The following is an 18910-nucleotide window of genomic DNA, read 5'->3' as shown; positions in this document are numbered from 1 at the left end:
TATGAATTATGTTCTACTCAATGAGGTCTACATCCCATTTATTTAATTTTGTTCAAGGGATTTTTCTCACTGCTGCCCCTTAAGTATCGTACATCTACTAAGTACTGCCCTGGAGTATATGGCATCCTGGCACTCCTTACTACTGTAGGGACTGTGCAGTATATGGCACCCCTAATAGAGGGCATTGTGAGTGGTATGGCCCAGGAATGGCAAAGTTCTCCTGTTCCCTTTAGGAGTTCCACCAACAGGGAGCTCTCTGAGGATACTGGGACTGCATAGTCCTCTGTTAGATGACTATTCTGGTATACTTACATTGACTGATGCTGCAGATTCAGTGCTTCACTGTGTGGCCACCGGCTGGGTACACTTGGGCACACACTGAGAGATTGTAAGAGCCGATTGTAAGAGCCTACGGTAAGGCCATGTGCATGCTGCAAATACGTTAGCAACTTCTGGCTTTACCTAACCTCATAAACATTCTGTGCTGGGTTACTTGTAAAAGTTACTTATGGGGATGTTAGTTGGAGACTAATTGCTAATGAAGAACAGTAAATCATTCCTTCAAGTTGAAGAGTGGAATGTTTTTCAAAGAAAATAAACGATTTCCCTTTTTAAATATTTAGTATTTAATTATATTTGCTTAGCCATGACATAAAATATTCAGACAATGGGTAGAATTACCATTTTTTTCTAGTGAGGAGAAATGGCTGACGGTATCATAAAAATTGCATGCTGATGAGAGTTCCTATACTTCTTAAAACTTTCAACCTGGTGTATAAATACCGTACATATATATTTATATGCATTATGTACTGTTTTTTGCTATGCTCTGTACCAAAAACAAAGCAAGAATTCAGCGCATATGCATCGAATACAATTTTTTTTAAAAAAACCTTCCTAAGGCATAAATATTGGGGATTCCGTCATGCTATATGGCCATATATTGCTTGGTCCGCGACTATATCAAAGTACCCAAGTTTGTCAAGTCTTATCTAAATTTTCATGGCTACCAAGGAGTTGAATCAATGGGACTGCACTGCATTTTAACCTAATAAGACTCTCATGCAATTTAAAGATTTCCCCGTTACACCATGAATGAGGCAACTTTGTGGGGTGTCCAAAGAAGCATTCAAATTGCATTAGCAATATATGGCCATATAGTGATGGAATCCCCAATACTTAAGCGTTAGGTAGGTGTTTTTCGAATGGTATTCGCTGAATTCTTGCTTTGTTTTTATGTACTTATTGGTCATTGTTATTCTAACAGCTGAATGTGTATGTTTTTTTATGCTTTTTAGGTTGTGCGCTCCCCTTTCTGTATATTTTTTTGCAAAACATACCTATCTATTGTAAAAAGGTACCGCTGTGGTTTTTCCATGCATCATGTGGGTCCCTCATGAACACTTGATGAAGGCAAATCACCATGGTTGTCCCTACCCTAGGGCATTGGTGTTTCAGAGCTAATGGTTCCTTTTATGTAGACAACAATTGGCTTACATTTTGGTTCTAGACTGCTGTTACGGGCGAATCAGTTTGATATGTCGATGGAGATTTTCTTTAAACCATATGGTTTAAAAATGGGACAGGCACAATAATATTGGAAACTTTAAACAAGGCAAAGGATGGTTAGGATGGGTGTTGAAGCCAGACAAGATGACCTAAGTGGTTGCGATTACATGTCTTATCGTTGTTTCCATGTTTAGCAACCACAAGATATCTGCAACTAATCTCTGCTTTCTTGATCCTCGCACACCAGGCTTCACTCAATTTGCATGTAAGGTGTGCTGACGGAAGGCTGTATTCATGTTTCAAAGGGGGAGTGGTGCTCTTCACACACCTCAGCCATGGATCTGCAGGTTCTGCTACTCCTCCCTGTATTACCCTCTCCTCCCCCCTCCTCCCCTGTGGCCTTCACCGTTCCTAAGTCAGAAACAAATTCTCAGACTGCTCTACTAATCCTGTGTATTCCATCTCCACCCATGCAATCTGCTGCTGTATATTTCAGGTTTTTAGGGAGTAGGCATAACCTGCTAGCAGTTTAGTCTTCTCTCCTCTTGGCAATTCTGCGGTATCTACTAGATAATCAGGAGTGTTAACCTCTTTACCTGTTAACCTTACCTTTCTGAGCACTTGGAGAAACCTTTTTTTGCCGGCATTCTGCCCTCTGTGTCTGCGGAGACATCAAACTCAGGCAAACTTTCTGTACGCCAGCTGGGTTATTTCAGGATTATCACCTAAGACGTCTGCGTTTCTCGGTCTAGTGTGCACAGGTATGGAGTTGTTTTTGTGATCTAATTATAATTGTTGCGATTTTTGCTTGTTTTTCCTTTTGCCGTGTAGTTAGGTAATCCCTTCCATGTTGCGGCATTAAATCAAAGAGATATGTTTCTGACTTTAAGCCCTGTTGCACGTTGTCATCTAATTATGTTTATTTCACTCCTACACTCCTAGCTCATAATAAAGAAATAAAATTCACCACATGGCTTTGCCCTGTGTCCAAGAATTCATAAAGTAGATAAAGGTAGATATCTGTTTATGCCAATGAATGAAAAGCAAGTAATTTCGTATTTCAGAGTATTATAGATATTTATATTCTTTGTAACTATGCAGTTTTATGTGATATATATATATATATATATATATATATATAACACCCTTACAAAATAAATTATTCTAAAAATATGAAATTACCCAAAAAAGACAACACTAATAAATGTCAGTTGCTGCGTTAATCTTTTTTTAAACTTAGTATCCACTTGCATTAATTAATTTTGGTTCTCTTTGAGCTGATTTATTCGGCAGGCTATGAGATATATGAAGACCTGTTTTGCGAGGTTTGGCTTGCAATCGCACATCGGACACTTATTGGCATTTTAAAGTTATTTATTTACATAAAGAACAATAGTGCTGTTTAGATTAGGATAACAATTTAACATTCTGTTGATAACTTGTTTCTAAAATACATCCGTCAAATAGTCAAGGATGCTACAATAAGCTTTCAGCAAAATATGATCAGCCTGTTGGGCTTCAGATAGTAAATCAAAAATGTTTTGCTATTAGCTGTTGACACTATAGTGAATTGCAAATACATCTATGACCATGGTGTCGCTGATTTGTATATCATAAAAATAATCATTAATCAATTGATTAATCTGTAATGAACTAGAATGTTTAGTATTTATATGCTGAACTCATTTAGTAACTAACCCACTGTCAATATATGGAGCATGTTTGATTTGTTTTTTCTATTCTTGAAACTATTTACAGAACGTTAAGTATATACAAGACAGTGTAGAGAGAAAGCAAAGACTGTTTAATCAAAGTATAGCTATGGAACACAAGGCCTTCATTATCATGCACTGACCTTATTATTTTGAAAGGCAGGCATAGTGGAATTATAGTTATCGGAGGGCGTACCTGATCCAAACTTACTCATAACTTAGACAATGTCCTTTTACTTACAATCTGGTACGGTACGTGGTGATATCACTCAGCTAGTGCTTATTTCAGCAAGAGCTTTCAGGCATAGAAAATGGGGGTCGTGAAATACAATAAGCTGGATTTGACAACTCTCAGTTTTGAAGCCAAGCACAGCTTGACTAAATGGACTCCCAAGCCATCATGTGCAATTTAATGCATAATAGTTTTGGTGCAAATGCATAGAGAGACTTAGAATATCAGCGTCCCATCTAGTCATTTGCTCTCTGCCCTCCTACTACATCTGTTTGCATTGTAGGAGACACCAACCAGTTGCATCACTGGCCTGTGCAAGGCCCCCAGCATGAAGGCACAGAATGGGCTACCATTGATTGAGACAGGGCAGCTACTACTAGTCCTGTGGTAATTGTAGTAACTACTGTTTATATATAGGTTTATATATGAGCTATATAGTTGTATTGGCCCAAGAGAAAATGGAGTCCTTGTTAGAAGTTAATATGTGTTAATTTCTGTTAACACAGAAAAAGCCTTTGTGGTCTCAGAGTTCTCTTCTAATAAAAAACTCCTTTTGATTCAACATTTAAGTTTTCAGTCGTTTCTCCATTAGGGATTTGGATTAGGGGGTGAGGGACATTGACATTTCTTTGACAGATCCATTTAATGTAATTCGATAAGGGGCAAATCAACTTAAATGGTTGCTTGTTACCTTGTGCATTTGGCTGTAATATTTAGCCCTTAATGAAGGTGCTATTAGGTGGAATAATTGGTTTATTGTTCATAAAAACATTTTTGAGCGTGCAAGTTACTCTATTACTTTGCATGATATTTTGGGGGTTCAGCAGGGGTGGCTTACGGATGACCTGGGCTCCAAGGTTAATATCCTGTATGATCCACCGCATAATTTTTATTAGTGTCTCTCATTTTGGCATGCATACCTCTTTTACAAGGGGCAAGAGAGGGAGAGCTCTAAGTGACCAGCTCTGGGAAGCTCCCAGGGTCATTCTTGCATTGATTATCGGTTATAATGGACATTATTTCTTAAAATGGGGATAATTATGAACAAAAATAGCTTTGTACACTGGTTATATGTAACTGTGTCTTGAGCAACACCACATAATCCAATTATACTCATTCAGCTCTTAGCTGCGAAAGCCTTGTTTAGTGGTTTCAGTCCTAATAAAATGTCTACTAATAAAACAAAATTAGACACATTGTTCCCATGATCAATCCAGATAGCCCTTGTCAGAATGCATGCCGTACAATGTGAACATTTTTTTAGGCATAGGTCATAAAGGCCAAACTTGACCTCAACAAACCAAAAGCCAACCATATCTTTAAGATTTATGTAGTAAACCCAATGGATTACCAATCCACATACAAAGTGTTATCCTGAAGTGTTATCTGTATTTAAAACGCCACCGACTGCTCTAAATGCATTCAGGGAAAAAAGTTGGTTTCGTCATCACAAAACCTGTTCTTGCGGTGTGCTAATTTAATGTGTTTACTGTTGAATGACCAAACCCTTCTGAGAAATAATTCTTCAAATTCCAATTTCCAAAATTTTGTTTACTTCATACTTTTTCAGGTGACGTTTGATCGTCATGTGACATAAAAATGCACTGATTGGTAGAGAGGGGGGCAGATGATGTGGAGAGATCTTTTTTTTCTTATTTATATCCTTTTATGTGTACTTTACCGTTTTAATGCAACCAGTTATTGCACAATTGTTTCAGCAGATTCATGACTGAGGAGTGACTCTGTGTATAATTTTATACGCAATCATTTAGGACACTATTCTGCATAATTATACCTTTCTTTTGCGTAATAGTAGGTGTTTGTTCTTCATCTCTGGGAAAGACACAGTGACTCTCATTAAAGCTAGCAACTTCAAAGCAAATCACTCTTATTTTAAGAAGAATTTACAAAATAATTAGCTGATGATAGAAATGTGTAGTGTGTTACTTTAGATATGTGTATATGTATGTGAACTATATACAGAGCAGGGAACTGCCTGGGTTTGCACAAAAACCTCCCGGTTTCAGGAGCAGCATTTGCTTTCTGAGTGAGTATAGCGGTGTCTAGCTGCTTATTTCATAACCCACTTCTGCCTACGTTCTACCATCTGCCAGTGCCTGTTCCCAATCTCCCCCCATTCCCTCTGGGTCAGCATTCTCTCTCTTCTGACTTCTATATTAAGTATATCTTTGCAGAAGTGTATATGCATAGCTCCCTTAGTGGAATTACAACTTACATTGTGGCTGCCTGATCATCATGATGCTATAGTTTAACAACAGCTAAAATGCTATTTGCCGTGTATATACATGAAGCCAGCCGTTAAATAAGCGTTAACCCATACCTAGAACCAGGGGCGTCACTAGAGATCACAGGGACCTGGTGTGAAAATTGGACCAGGTCCCCCCAACCTGTGCCATCATTTCCCCCAAACAACTTGTCTGTGCCTTCTTTGCCCCTGGCCCCCCTCAACATACACTTCTACACAAATTAGACACACTTACTCACTAACACACATGTACACATTCATTCTAACACATACTCCATCTCACCCACTCACCCACTTACCCATACATGCTCACACTGGTTCAAAATAGTTTAGAAAGGGCCCTTCCGACCTGGACTGGTGTGGTGCAGGTCGAAAGGGCCCTTTCTAAACTATTTTGAGCCGATACAAGGAGACAGAAGTCTCTGAGCATGAACATGGTCAGTTAATTGAAACATTTGCAGGGACGACTCCTTATTCTACACTTTCCCTACTGTGTAAACCCTACTAAAGCCTGGTAACATCCAGGTGGTGTCTTTTTCCAACAGGTGATTGTTCCAACATACACTGGTATTAAACAAGTTTATCATTGACATCATATGAACCAGGAATGGGCATTTTCCCTCCGAACATAAACTGTTTTTTTTTTTCTTCAAACTTCACAATATAAGGTTTTCCATAAACAGCAATCCATTTAGCAAAACATAGTTAACGTCATATAAAAGTAAGTTGTGTTTACAATGTGGCAAACAAAGACAGACAGTGGATTTACTGGTCTATACGAGCGTTCCTTACATTGACGAACTAATTTTATTGCCTGACTCACATGTTTGCAAGTGATTACTACGCCACATTATTATTTTAACCACCTTTTTAATACCCGCTGTCAGAAAGTGGAACAACTCGCAGAATGATGTACTGTCATGTCTACTGGTTGTGTGCTAAGAAGTTTAAAGAGCAGATGAGCAATCATTGTGGTTTGGTTAGCAAACAGTGTGCAGGTGAGTTGCAGTGCAATGAAATTGTATTAAATATGCATTGTGAAGGGGTAACCCCAGCAAGCTTCATCTCACACGCAGTTCACTAATAAGTGAATAACTGGCAGTGGTTAACAAAGTTGCCTAGAAATTGTGTTTTTGATTTTCTGAGAAAGATGACAAAAAGGCAGCAGCTCATTAGAATGAATTCTTCAAAGCAATGCCGTTTGAGGGTGAGAGTTTTAACCATCTTGGAAATGTAGAATGATTCCACCACTCCACCCTAAAGTGATAAATTGGAGTTATAAACCCATTTTCTGCTTTGCTGTTAGCGCTGTATCACACTCGGCAAGCTTTTTGAGCTCTTAGAAAGAAGGTATATGAATGGAGGGCGGACCAGCACAAGGATTTAGGTCCTAATAGGGTCATCTGACATAAGTAAAGTAGCCCAGGAGCTGCCGTGACTTCTGATCTGTTTCCCTAGAAGGGGTATGTTACTGCCTGCAACCCCTAATTAAGGCACTGCGGACAGCTGCCTGGGACCAGCCATGGGAAAAATCAATGTGTTTTTTTATTCTCTTTTATACAGTCAGTGATGTTCACTTTATGTTTTTGTTTACTTTGCGGAGTTGTCGCTTTGTGTTTAATTAGAATAGATAAAAATTGACGTAATGTATTTTTGTGCATTTTTCAACATAATCACCAAATATAATTGTATTTTACGTCACATTGCACTTAATCATACATACACTGTAATTGTGGTATTTATTTCTTATTCCACATGACGAATGATGTTTGATGTCAGGAATAATTGTATCTACAACACCTAGCTGAACAGTACATTCTTCCTAAATTACAAAGTTTCCAAATATTGGTGTGCTCAATTTTAGTTTTATACACAACTTTCTGCTCATTAAAAAAGCAAAATGATTTATTATCCGCTGCTGGTCCCTCCACTTAACCTTATTTATTGTTTGATGTTTATTTTCCTGTCTGCGAGCTTTTTATCACATAGGAGTTTGTGCCATAGGTTTACAGCACATAACCACAGCTGCATCATAAATCACTCGCAGCGGACTAAGACCTTTATTTTTAAGCTGTTTTATCTTAATCCTTTTCTGCTTAACCATACCACAGAAAAAAAGCAAAAACCTGCTGATTTAATTTGATCGCTCACAACAAACTGACCTTCTTTCCATGTTCAATTAAACCTTAGGGAAGAGGCACCATGTGGCCTTTTGGCTATTCAGTGATTTCAATTTTTTTCAGTTAATTTTCTTGTTACCATGTGTTTTTGTTGATTTTTTTCCCCCTTTGCTTTGATGTCTTCCGTATGTAAGACATGTTTGTCAGTGAAAGAATTACGTCCATCTGTCTTTCTTCCATTTGTTAATATAGCACTCTCCAGATTCAATTTGACTAGGTATTCGTTTGGCATCAGTCTAAATGTTTTGTTTTCTTACAGCTCTTTATGCGCAGCCAGGTATCCTCCACAATTCAAGTTAATTATGTATGTAAACCCACTTATATTCTATACAACAATATCCTAACAATATCTAATCTTGTTCTTAAGTATATCAATTATTTTTCACTTTGTTATAAGGCCTTTGCGATTCCCCTAAAAATCTAACGTTATTAGCAAGTAGCTAAGCATGGCAACGGGAAGGAAGCTGCATGTTTGTGTCCCTGAAAACATCTATTATATCCACACACCTTGTCATGGACACTGGATATGAAAACAATACAGCTACAAGCTTATCTCTGTGCAACCCTGTCCTCCTTATTTAAAATTTTACATTTGTACCTCAAATGGACATCCTGGTACTTTTGGCACGTCTTACAAAAGTTAGATAGATGGCAGAAGCAAAAACGTTCTAGGCAGTAAGAGTATAAATGTACCTGGGAACTTTCCAAGTGAAGCCCTGCTTGCCCAGGTCTCTGGGATGGGTATAATACATTAACACAAAAAATGACAATATGTAGGAAACTCTACTGGTTATAAAAAAGTGCATATTATATCCTGGACTTTACCAGTTTTTCTGCTCTATTTGATTCTGCTCTATTCCTGGTTCTGGATAGTCTGGCTACATAACTAAGATTTCTACTATGCAAGTATTTGCAGGTATGTTGGGAATCAGGTAGTTATGATTCCCAAACGTTAGGAAATATAAAACCACAATTAGCTCTCAACTCAATTTGTACTCAACTCACTACTTTGAAAAAAACACACAAAGAAAAGAGACAAAGAAAGTTTAACCTACCTGAGAATGTCAGCTTTGATAAGTTTCTAATCTAAAACTCCATTTCCTGCTGTTCCCTTTGTTCGCTTGTCTCCCAAACAGGCTTTCTTTATAAATCTTTCAACTCAGGTTATCGTTCCAGTGAGAATTGGTGCTAAAATGAAAGAAGATTTATGTGCACGTATTTTTGCTGTTAAAGAAATCCAGCAGTGTGCTACACAGAGGTGTAGCCGATTCTTGCCTGTGCTTATGACTTTTTTTAGACTATATGTATCTTTGTTTCTTGGGAACACCTTGGGAAGGCAGCTGGAAACCAGGCATCATAATTAGGTTGTTCAATGGAAATTTTTGGGTTCGTTCCAAATGTAAGACCCTGGGAGCATCTGACATCCATTCCATGTTCTGTTTTGAAACTACTTTCTTATTGCTTTCACCCTCTGTGGTGTATCTCCTCTCCCTCTTCATATCTGTGTATGTACTAAACCCTCAGTCGTAGGAGAGCTGCACACTTCAATTATCCGTCTTCACTATACATTATTAAGGACCAACCAAAGCCAGCTTCTTCTGCAAGAAGAGTCTTTCATTCAGAAAAAGCTGCCATTAACAGCAGGTTCATGGAGTGAGCACATAAGGAGTAGTATGGATGGCAATCAGTGCTGGTCCCACCTGTTGGATTCTATATGTTCAGCAACAGTAAGCCATACAAGGTTGTAGTGTTCCTGAGCACATCCGAGAAGTGATAATTCCTAAATTGTTACCTGACAATTGTCACCTCAAATACTGTACTAAGTGGAATCAGATTCAGAATATACAGCTGACTGTGGCAGGGTACCTGTACTTGCACAGTTGGATTGTGTTTCATAAATGGTGACCTCAGTGTCAAATTTAACTGTTCTAAGTTTCGAAGGCTTTTGGCCTTAAGTGTCCTTGACATGAAAGTCATCTAAAACTAGCATACTTCCCAACATTTCAAAATGTGAAAGAGGGGCATTTTTTTTAATCGCTCTCGCACAACTCACCAATACAAGTAATTTCACTTTACAATGTCGCACTTGCATTGCCAGTCATGCGTATTAAAAATAACCAACACATTGAATTGAATTCCCATGAGGCTCAGCCAGACATACTACTGCAGTTAACAGTGAACTACAATTCCCACTTAAAGAAAAGCTCTTTGCTAATCACAGCCTCCTCCACAGCAGCGCTGATTTTCTGTTTCCAAGTTTCCCAACTCTCGTATAATGAGAGTTTCAGAGACTGGATGCTGACTGGCTCAAGGTACAGGATGCTGATTGGCTCAAAGCAAAACTCTGTCTGCTGATTGGCTGGCAGCATTTTCCACTCGGTTTCAGCAATCTTTCACTGTCAGAAGTAGAGAGCAAAGTGGGGCAGAGGTAGGAATAGGCAGGACAGAGTCCCAAAATTGGGACTGCCCCACCCAAATCAGGACAGTTGGGAGGCATGAACTAGATTGGCACACTTGTCCTATTTTTTCCTATTAATGTGCTTTTACCATGTTGCCTATAGCTTACTCTATCGTGGTTGCTAAAACTGAAGTGAGTGATATACCAATATAAGATTGTGCATTAGAGGTTTGTCATCTTATGTGTGACCCTTCAATCCCTCATTACAACACAAGATGATAATATTTCACCACTTTGGGTTTAGTCTGAAACTTTCCATTACAATTGGAAATGTGAGTAAAAGAAGCGGCGGGTTGTTCTCTTTTCTGTTTTTATTACAGTCTCATATATGGCATAGCAGTTGGTGCGTAAAAAAGGATAATGGTTTTTTCAGACCTGTTTAAACTTCTTATTTTTCAAGAAACCTCATTTGAGTAGTTTGCGGATAAGCCTAAGCGTTTATAGTAAATAAATTGTTATCTCCAAGGATACCTATCTTAAGAGTGCCAGAGGGATTAGTATAGCCTACATGGTTTGTCACTCTAAATATTTAAACTCACTCAGGGATGCTGGTGATATGCAGGCCTGTGTTTTTGCAAACAGAATCATTTGTACAAATCCCTGAGGGGGGTAAGTCTAGTAGTTCCTTTCTTTTGTCTTTTAAGAACCAATTTCTAAACAGTACTTATATCCACATGCTTCAACTCTTAACAGGAAATCGTAAAGTCTGTTTTTTTTATATAAAATAGGTTGATGATGAAATAATAGTCTGTTACAACAGCAACGGAAAAAGCAGACCACACCCAAAAATAAGGTATATATTAAGGCATAGTAACCCTTAAAATTGGGCTACCATTTTCTTTACATGACACAACTAGTATTTTCATTTTTTCATAGGGAGAATAAGGCTAGACAAAATGGCCACCATGTGTAAGAGAACCTCTAGGTCCTTATTTATACCATGACAGAAAAAAAATTATAGAAAGCTCGATGTATATTTTTTATGGTGCCAATCTGGCTGCATGTAAGAGACAATAAACATCAGTATATAAGTAAATTAGATATACAATCTTACCTTTACATAGTGAATCAAAGTTTGTTTAACAGGAATTCCAAGGTTGTCCCACAAGATTAAGAGTCCGCATCTATAATTAATATTTTCAACCACACCTTGAGTTTTAAGCTTTGTTTTTTTAAGACCTTGACAACCTCATAGATGTCAAATTCATTTCCCAAAATGTACACCAAATATTATGTTAGTGCGTTACAATTTGGTCAAAAAAATGGGTAGACTAGATGTTTAAGTAGCAATGCTGCTTATTTAATTTTGTGATATTCTGAGATTACTACTGGACCTGTGTTAGCTTTCCATGTAGAAATGGACTGGATTTCATGCCAAAAATAAATCTATCACTTGTAATCCTCCCAAACATTGCAAAACTACATTTTGTATATATTTTCCAACACTATGAATGGAATGCTATTCAGTTACTTGTGGTAGATTTGTCTTCACATTGAATCCCAAGGATCTTGAAATTAATCCCGGAGCAATGCTTCATATTATATAGTAACAACCTTAAGAACACTTTGAATTCAAGGGCCATGATGACAGCCTCCATGCCAACTGGTCCTATGTAACATGTAAAGGTTAGACTGCATGTAAATCAGCAAAAAAAAAAAAGCAACATATTCTAGGGATATATATAATCTTCTCACTGGTGTTGCCACCTGCCCAGTAGCTTTGTGGCAGGTAAATAATAATATAAATTATAGGGCAATAATAGGACAATAATATCCCTATAGCCAATATGAGTTCCACAGAACATATCACCATTAGCTTGTCTCCATTGTTTTATGTAGAGCATTAACATATCCCCATAGGTAAATACCCTTTTACATTAAAAGTACCAGTATTAGCATTTTGTGTTTTTATGTCATAAGGATTTCTTTGGTTTTGTTCCAAACTCTTGATGCATCTACAAATCTTAAGGGTTTAGCTATGTGAAATCCGAAACAATATTTTTAATTTGAATGTGTTCTAAAAAGGCAACATGAGACCGTGTGAATATGTTATGGAGATTTTCATAATTTAACATTGACAAAATGTCTTCAATTAGATATTCCGATTTATTCTGTTCTCACTGGTAGGATTATGGATGTTCTCTTTCAAACGTGCACAGAACCATTTTATTTACTTATTAGCATTTTGTTACCAGTTTGAGATTATACTTTTTATTAGCAAGATTAGTAGAAACTAATGCCTATTATATTTTTTATTATATCATATGTTTTTCCTTCAGCACAAAAATCTGTGTTGCAAAATCTGTTTATAGATGTGCCTCACAATCTGAGCACCCCATTGAATTTCATAATAGTAGTTACTTTCTGTATTCCGATGTAGTTAATTTTGGGTGTTGCAGCTTCAAATACACAATTACTATTTGGGGTTGAATTTCAAGCCATGGATAACTAACCATCATTAACAAGGTGTAGACTGGTCATTGAATAGAGCCCCGTGTGTCAGAAATATATACCTGTATTCTATGTTCTATTTATTTAGTCTCTGTGTATTTAGAAGGTTGATGCAGTCTAGGGACTCATTAGGACCTAGCATATATCTAACTTACTAACTGGACCTAGCTCTACAGTTCATGACCCTAATAATTTATTTAACTTCTGACATGACCCTTTAACTGAGAATTTGGAGGCATTCATGTTTGGTGTGTCTTAGCAACCTGGTTGGTTTCTGTATATTTAAAGCAGACTGACATAGTCAAGACGTATTTAGGCAGATTCTATCTAACATGAAAATGTCAATATTCATGGTGCCTGTTTCTCAATGATATTAACCCAACTTTGTCACCCCCATATAAGAGCAATTTAGCCAATCGAGTCAGCCCACTGTTTCTTGATGCTAAAAAACCTTGAACCTTATGGGCAGGAATAGTGTGAATATAATATGTTTTGGTACTATCCCAGCTGATTATTATTATTGCTGTTGGGGCAAAATAATGTTTTTCACAACACTTTAAATAAAACTACCACATCCCCCTTTAAGATTTGATAAATGCTACACATGGACACAGAAGGACAATGGCATTTATTGTTGAGGGCTTTTATGACGTCTATGTGAACTAGATTACCTTGATATTACCTTAGAATGTATTTTCTATCCTTCAAGAAACGCTGCCTAGCTTAGTAAATGCCCAATCTCAATACAATGCACCTTTCCTCAATCCTCTGTTCACGTTCTTTGTTATCTGACACAATTCCCGAGGCATAAGAGCCTTTAGCTGAAAATGCATGTGTATCTGATTATTTCTTAAACAAGCCATTCTGTAGCGAGTCATGTGTCTTTTTAATGACCACATCAAGGAACTCTTTGTTTGCAAACATTCAGGGTGCATTAGTAGCTGGTCACTGAGTGTGTATCTCAGGGACAGCCATGATACACTTACATTCAATGAAATAATAAAAAATCACCAGCCAATTATACGTAATATGTGTTTATGGGGAAATATTTATGCCATAATAAGGAAATTCTGAGAACTGGGCGTAACAAATTATTTTCTGGTGTAACAGGGGAGGCGTAATGGGAATGGGAGTACTGATGCTCGTGGAGAAAGTAGGCAATTCTCCTATTGTTCACCCTCACCCTGGAGAGAGACGGCAATTCTCCCATGAGCCACCTTATCACCACCCTAAAGATGTGCCATAGGCTTATAAGCTGTTTTTTGTTTCAGTTCTTCTGTTTATTGGTTAATGTGTTCCAAAGCCTGATTTAAATTGTTATCAATTGTTTAATGATAGCGCTGATGTGTATCAGACTTCCCCAAATCAAGGTGTGTGGGCTCCTTTACCACGTGGATGGTTTAAAGAGTTTCCACTACCTGCAGAATTGCTGATTGGAGCGGCTACCTCCCTGTAGCCGGCTAACAGAAGAGGGAAACCTGGCAATGGTGGATCGGTTCACCTGGTTCTAGTTACATCTGGTAAAAAGTATATCAATTAAAACATTTTTTCAAATTATCTTTTGATTAGGGAAATCTTAAAAAAAAAAAAAAGAATTGATATTGATATAAATTGCCTACATTATCTCAGATATGTATCAAACTCAATAGTGTAAGAAACATTATAAGCACAATCTCTTCCATATGTGTGGGAATTCACTGTTCGCTATCCTTTCTTTTCTCTCATCTGTATTTTCTTTTCTTATCTGTCTTTATTCACTATATTTTATTTCTCTCCTTTCTCTCTATTCTCCATCGTCTCTTTTCTCTGTTGTCTCCTCTCATTTCTGGATTTTCTTGAATGTCTCTCCTTTCCCTCTCTCCTTTCTTTTCTGCCTGTCTCTCCTTTCTTTCCTCCCTCTCTCTCATTTCTTTCCTTCCTCCCTCTCCTTTCTTTCTTTCTTTCTTTCTTTCTTTCTTTCTTTCTTTCTTTCTTTCTTTCTTTCTTTCTTTCTTTCTTTCTTTCTTTCCTCTCTCTCCTTTCTTTCCTTCCTCTCTCTCCTTTCTTTCCTTCCTCTCTCTCCTTTCTTTCCTTCCTCTCTCCTTTCTTTCCTCTAAATCAAACATTTCCAATTTCACCAGTAAAACCGTACCCTTGAGCAAGTCCAAGCCACAGCTCCAGTCATAACCTACAAAAGAGTGTCCAGGGAATGGCTTGGTGAAATGTGGCAAGCCTAATGAGGAGAGATGGTAACATATGGCTTTAGGGAGACCCAGAGAAAATTTAGATTACCATGTGGGATTTGTGCATGTTTGGGGGACAGATACATTTACAACAAACGGTAAATCATCCAAAGTGATATAGGATCACAATAACATTTACTTATGGCATAGGATTTCATTCCTAGCTCTTGACAGTCTTGCAAAATAATCTTGCACGTTGTTAACCAATTCAGATGATTTTGGTATTGTACCTGTATCATGTATTATCAATATTAGCATAACTACCAATCCAATTGTTTTTACACTCATTTTGCCTTTTTAGGGTGGTATTGGTTAAACCATTAATCTATTCCTAGATCACATAATTTTATGTGAAGGTTTTGGATTATACCAGACATACCAGCTAAGTACAACTATTAATAAAAAAAACATCTCCCACGTTGGATGCTTTAACTTGTTATCAGTACCATTGCTCTAGTTAATGGTCTGCTTTGGGCTAATGTTGCCCAAAGAGACCATTTTCTTTCTTGTTCTATAAAAGATATTCATATACACATGTACTTTAACATATTTTATGTCACAGGTTTTAACCTGACCTTCTAATACAGGAGCACTTTGGGCACTATGGCTTCCGGGACATATCCATTCTTCATGTGTAATGCTCTATCTAGGCTTTAAACAGACAAATTATATGGCAAATTTTTATCAACACAGGAAAATTGACAACATTAACTTTTATATTTCAGCCTCATAATTCCCGTTCACAGAGGTGATCAAGCGACATCTGCAGATTTATGGGTTTAATCTTCCATCTAGTATCAGATCTGTTATATAAATGGTTCTACCAGGATTCTCTGTCCTTCCAGTGTCCGTGATCTCTTTACACAGTAATATTTTGCCATTAATGATTAAGCTCTTCTAAGAATTTATACTAATACCCAATATAAGAAACAAAGGTTCTTAACTTTATTTTCAGTAATATTTCTAATCCTCGTCAACATACCTTCACACTCTGGTAGCACACGAAGTACTCTTAATGGTTTCAGTAAACACAGACAAAAGAAACAGTAAAAAGCAGTCAGAAGACTCTCATAACAATAGAAGACATCTATTAGGGTGATAATAATGCAAAAAAACACCCTCACGTGTCTGAAAGTGAAAAGAATATAATAATATATATACTCCCCACAGGTTCTGCAGCTCCCAAAACAACACTCCTCACAAGTGTATCACAACGGTATATCAACAAAAGGGGCGCCCCTTTTGTTGATATATCTATTAGGGGTGGGCTGGCCTAGGGGCACTTGCCTCCCCGGCTGCTCCAGAATGTTTAAAAAAGGTCCAGTCCTTTATGGACCAGCCCACTTGATGAAGCAGGAATGCAGAGGGATCATGTAACGAGAGATTAAGTGACCTTGCTGTAGAAGTGATGTTGTAGAGAAAAGGCAAAGGTAAACGGGCGAGGGAAGGGAGAACATGAGAGAGATCGGTAGGGAGGGAGGAAGAATGTACCATATGTATGTTAAGGTGAGTGTGTATATCTACAGTAAGTGTGTTAGAATAAGCGTGTGTGTTAGCATATGTGTGTGTTAACGTAAGTTTATGTAAGTGTACAGTATAAATATGTGTGCCAGTGAATATGTTAGTTTAAGGGGCCGTTAGGGCCACTTCACTTTAAACTACTGGGCCTTGGAATAAGCTAATACATTTCTTTCTCTTAGAATGTTTCAGTGCTCCTCTCCCTTTAGTGAGTTTGCATATGTTCCAAATATACAAATGTAATAATATGAACTGACAGTGCAGAAAATTCTATGATTCAAACAAATACGGAGTAGCAATCGTGCACTCCTGTTTTGCAAAGTAAATAACCAAGACTTAAATCACATGTTCCATCCCTATTGGCACATTTTCATAGGTATATATATATATATATATATATATATATATATATATATATATATATATGTATATATGTGTGTGTGTGTGTGTGTGTCATACCCCTTGAATTTATGTTTTGTATTAAGCGTTGCATAAACTGTTGGCGCTATATAAATAAAATATAATAATAATAATAATAATATTATATGACATTATATTTTTATGATTATAAATCAACAAAACAAGTGCTATGATAGTGATGTTTTAATATCTTGCCATGAAGTAATCTAGAGCCACCTTGTTCTGGTATGATTATCTGCCATATTAAAAATCCTCTGATGTGGATAGAAGCCAAGCAGACAGATGGCAGTAACTAAGCTCATGAAAGCAGATGACAGCAAGACCAGCGCTTCTAACAATCAACAAGTGCAGAGCAGGATAAACTGGCGTTTAATAGGTCATCACAGGATAATTTGTTTGCATAGAATATTTAAGATTTTCATTAAAAGCACATAGCTATATGTCATCGTTAAGGAATACAACATTAATTCCTAACAGCTCTTTAGATAAGCATTTTGCTTTAGGAATTTGTAAAGTTGCACATGAAAAGGATATACATTTTTTATGGAATTAAAGCACATGAGTTGTCATTTTCTACTATATTAAGTATTACAATGTAATTTCCCCCCTATCTACTAATATCTTTCAAGGAAAAAGTAAAATGATAACAGATAGAACATACCACAAAGGAGTTAGATGTAGGTGTTATTTTGCGTTATTTTTAGGGCTTTTTGGGGAAAAAAAAAACATTTTCGTTTCTCTGATCAAGTACCCAAAGCTAGTTTCAGGGCCTTTTTCACTATAAAAGTGAGTTGGTGTAAGGGTTGCAGTAGGTTTTAATATTTCATTTCCCATAGGTCACTGGGAAATATGAAGTATGTGCCAGTCTGATTAGTTTTTAGGAGAGTTGGCAGGAGAGTTGTGGTTTCAACACCTTGACTTCATGGTGCATTATAAAGGGCCAACCCCAGTGATTTTCAGCTGCGGGTATAGCTTGAGTGGCTCTGTACAACATCTACTTAAATTAGCAAGATTTCTTCAAAAGCTCCTTAAATGTTGAATTATGCATTATACAGGTCAGCTCAGCCCATCTTGTAGGAAAATCATCCTAGTGTTGGTCCTTCATAATAACAGTAGTAAAAAAAGATTTGGTCAAGGTAAAGGCTACTATGCACAGTAGTTAGACAAATAAAAATCAGAAGGTTAGCCTAATTTGTGACTCAACCTAATTTTTTAATTCCAAGTGTTTCTAGGTTTCTATACATACATAAATTCAGTATTTCCAGACCATACCTCATTGTGAAAACAATGAATTTATCAGTGATGTCATCACCTCAACTTTATATAACTAGGTTACTTGATAAAATGGACACAATTGTTTCTTTATTCAATGAAAAAGACTTGCGGGATCCCCCAAAAAACTTGCGGGCGATCTTGCTGGGGCTGCGGGCGGGAGTGGGTGGTCAGGCACTGTACCTGCGGGTCCCGGTAATCCCGCGCAGTCCCGGAAGGCTGCCCTCGAGTTGTTTCCTCACAGCGTCTCCTATCTTGCTCCGCCCAGGAACAAAACTGAGTCACGTGATGTGACATCATTTCCTGTGACTCCGCCTTGTTCCTGGGCGGAGCAAGAGAAGAGACGCTGTGAGGGAACAACTCGAGGGCAGCCTTGCGGGACTGCGCAGGAAATCAGGTAAGGAGGCGGGCGTGATTGGCCACAAATGTGGCGGGAGCGGAACACCCACATTGCGGGAGCGGGATTAAAAACAGCGGGAGCGGGATTGAAAAAGCAGTCCCGTGCAGGGCTCTACTTTAGGGCACCCATACCCTACTGTAAGAACTGGTGATGACAGGGCAACCCTGGCACTTTAAGGCCTGCAGCCACCTGATGATGTAGGTAGTCACCGACTGGATACGCGCGGGGATGCATGCTACATTTTTATGCTCTCATAGCATGCGGCTGGGC

At 37.8% G+C, this 18910-nt stretch overlaps 1 protein-coding gene across 1 annotated transcript in view; it reads left to right on the top strand.

Moving 5' to 3' along the window:
* Positions 1-2083: 2083 nt before the first annotated feature.
* The window catches only part of FHIP1A (FHF complex subunit HOOK interacting protein 1A), a 77810-nt gene continuing 60983 nt past the window's right edge, over positions 2084-18910 (top strand). The window contains exon 1 of the mRNA XM_053460572.1: positions 2084-2270. The gene's annotated coding sequence lies outside the window, so the exon portion shown is untranslated. The remainder of the gene's footprint in view (positions 2271-18910) is intronic.

The sequence above is a fragment of the Spea bombifrons genome, chromosome 1 (genome assembly GCF_027358695.1).
Source record: "Spea bombifrons isolate aSpeBom1 chromosome 1, aSpeBom1.2.pri, whole genome shotgun sequence".
Taxonomy (NCBI): domain Eukaryota; kingdom Metazoa; phylum Chordata; class Amphibia; order Anura; family Pelobatidae; genus Spea; species Spea bombifrons.
Note: the sequence above shows the minus strand (reverse complement) of the source record. Positions and strands in the feature narration are given on the sequence as shown.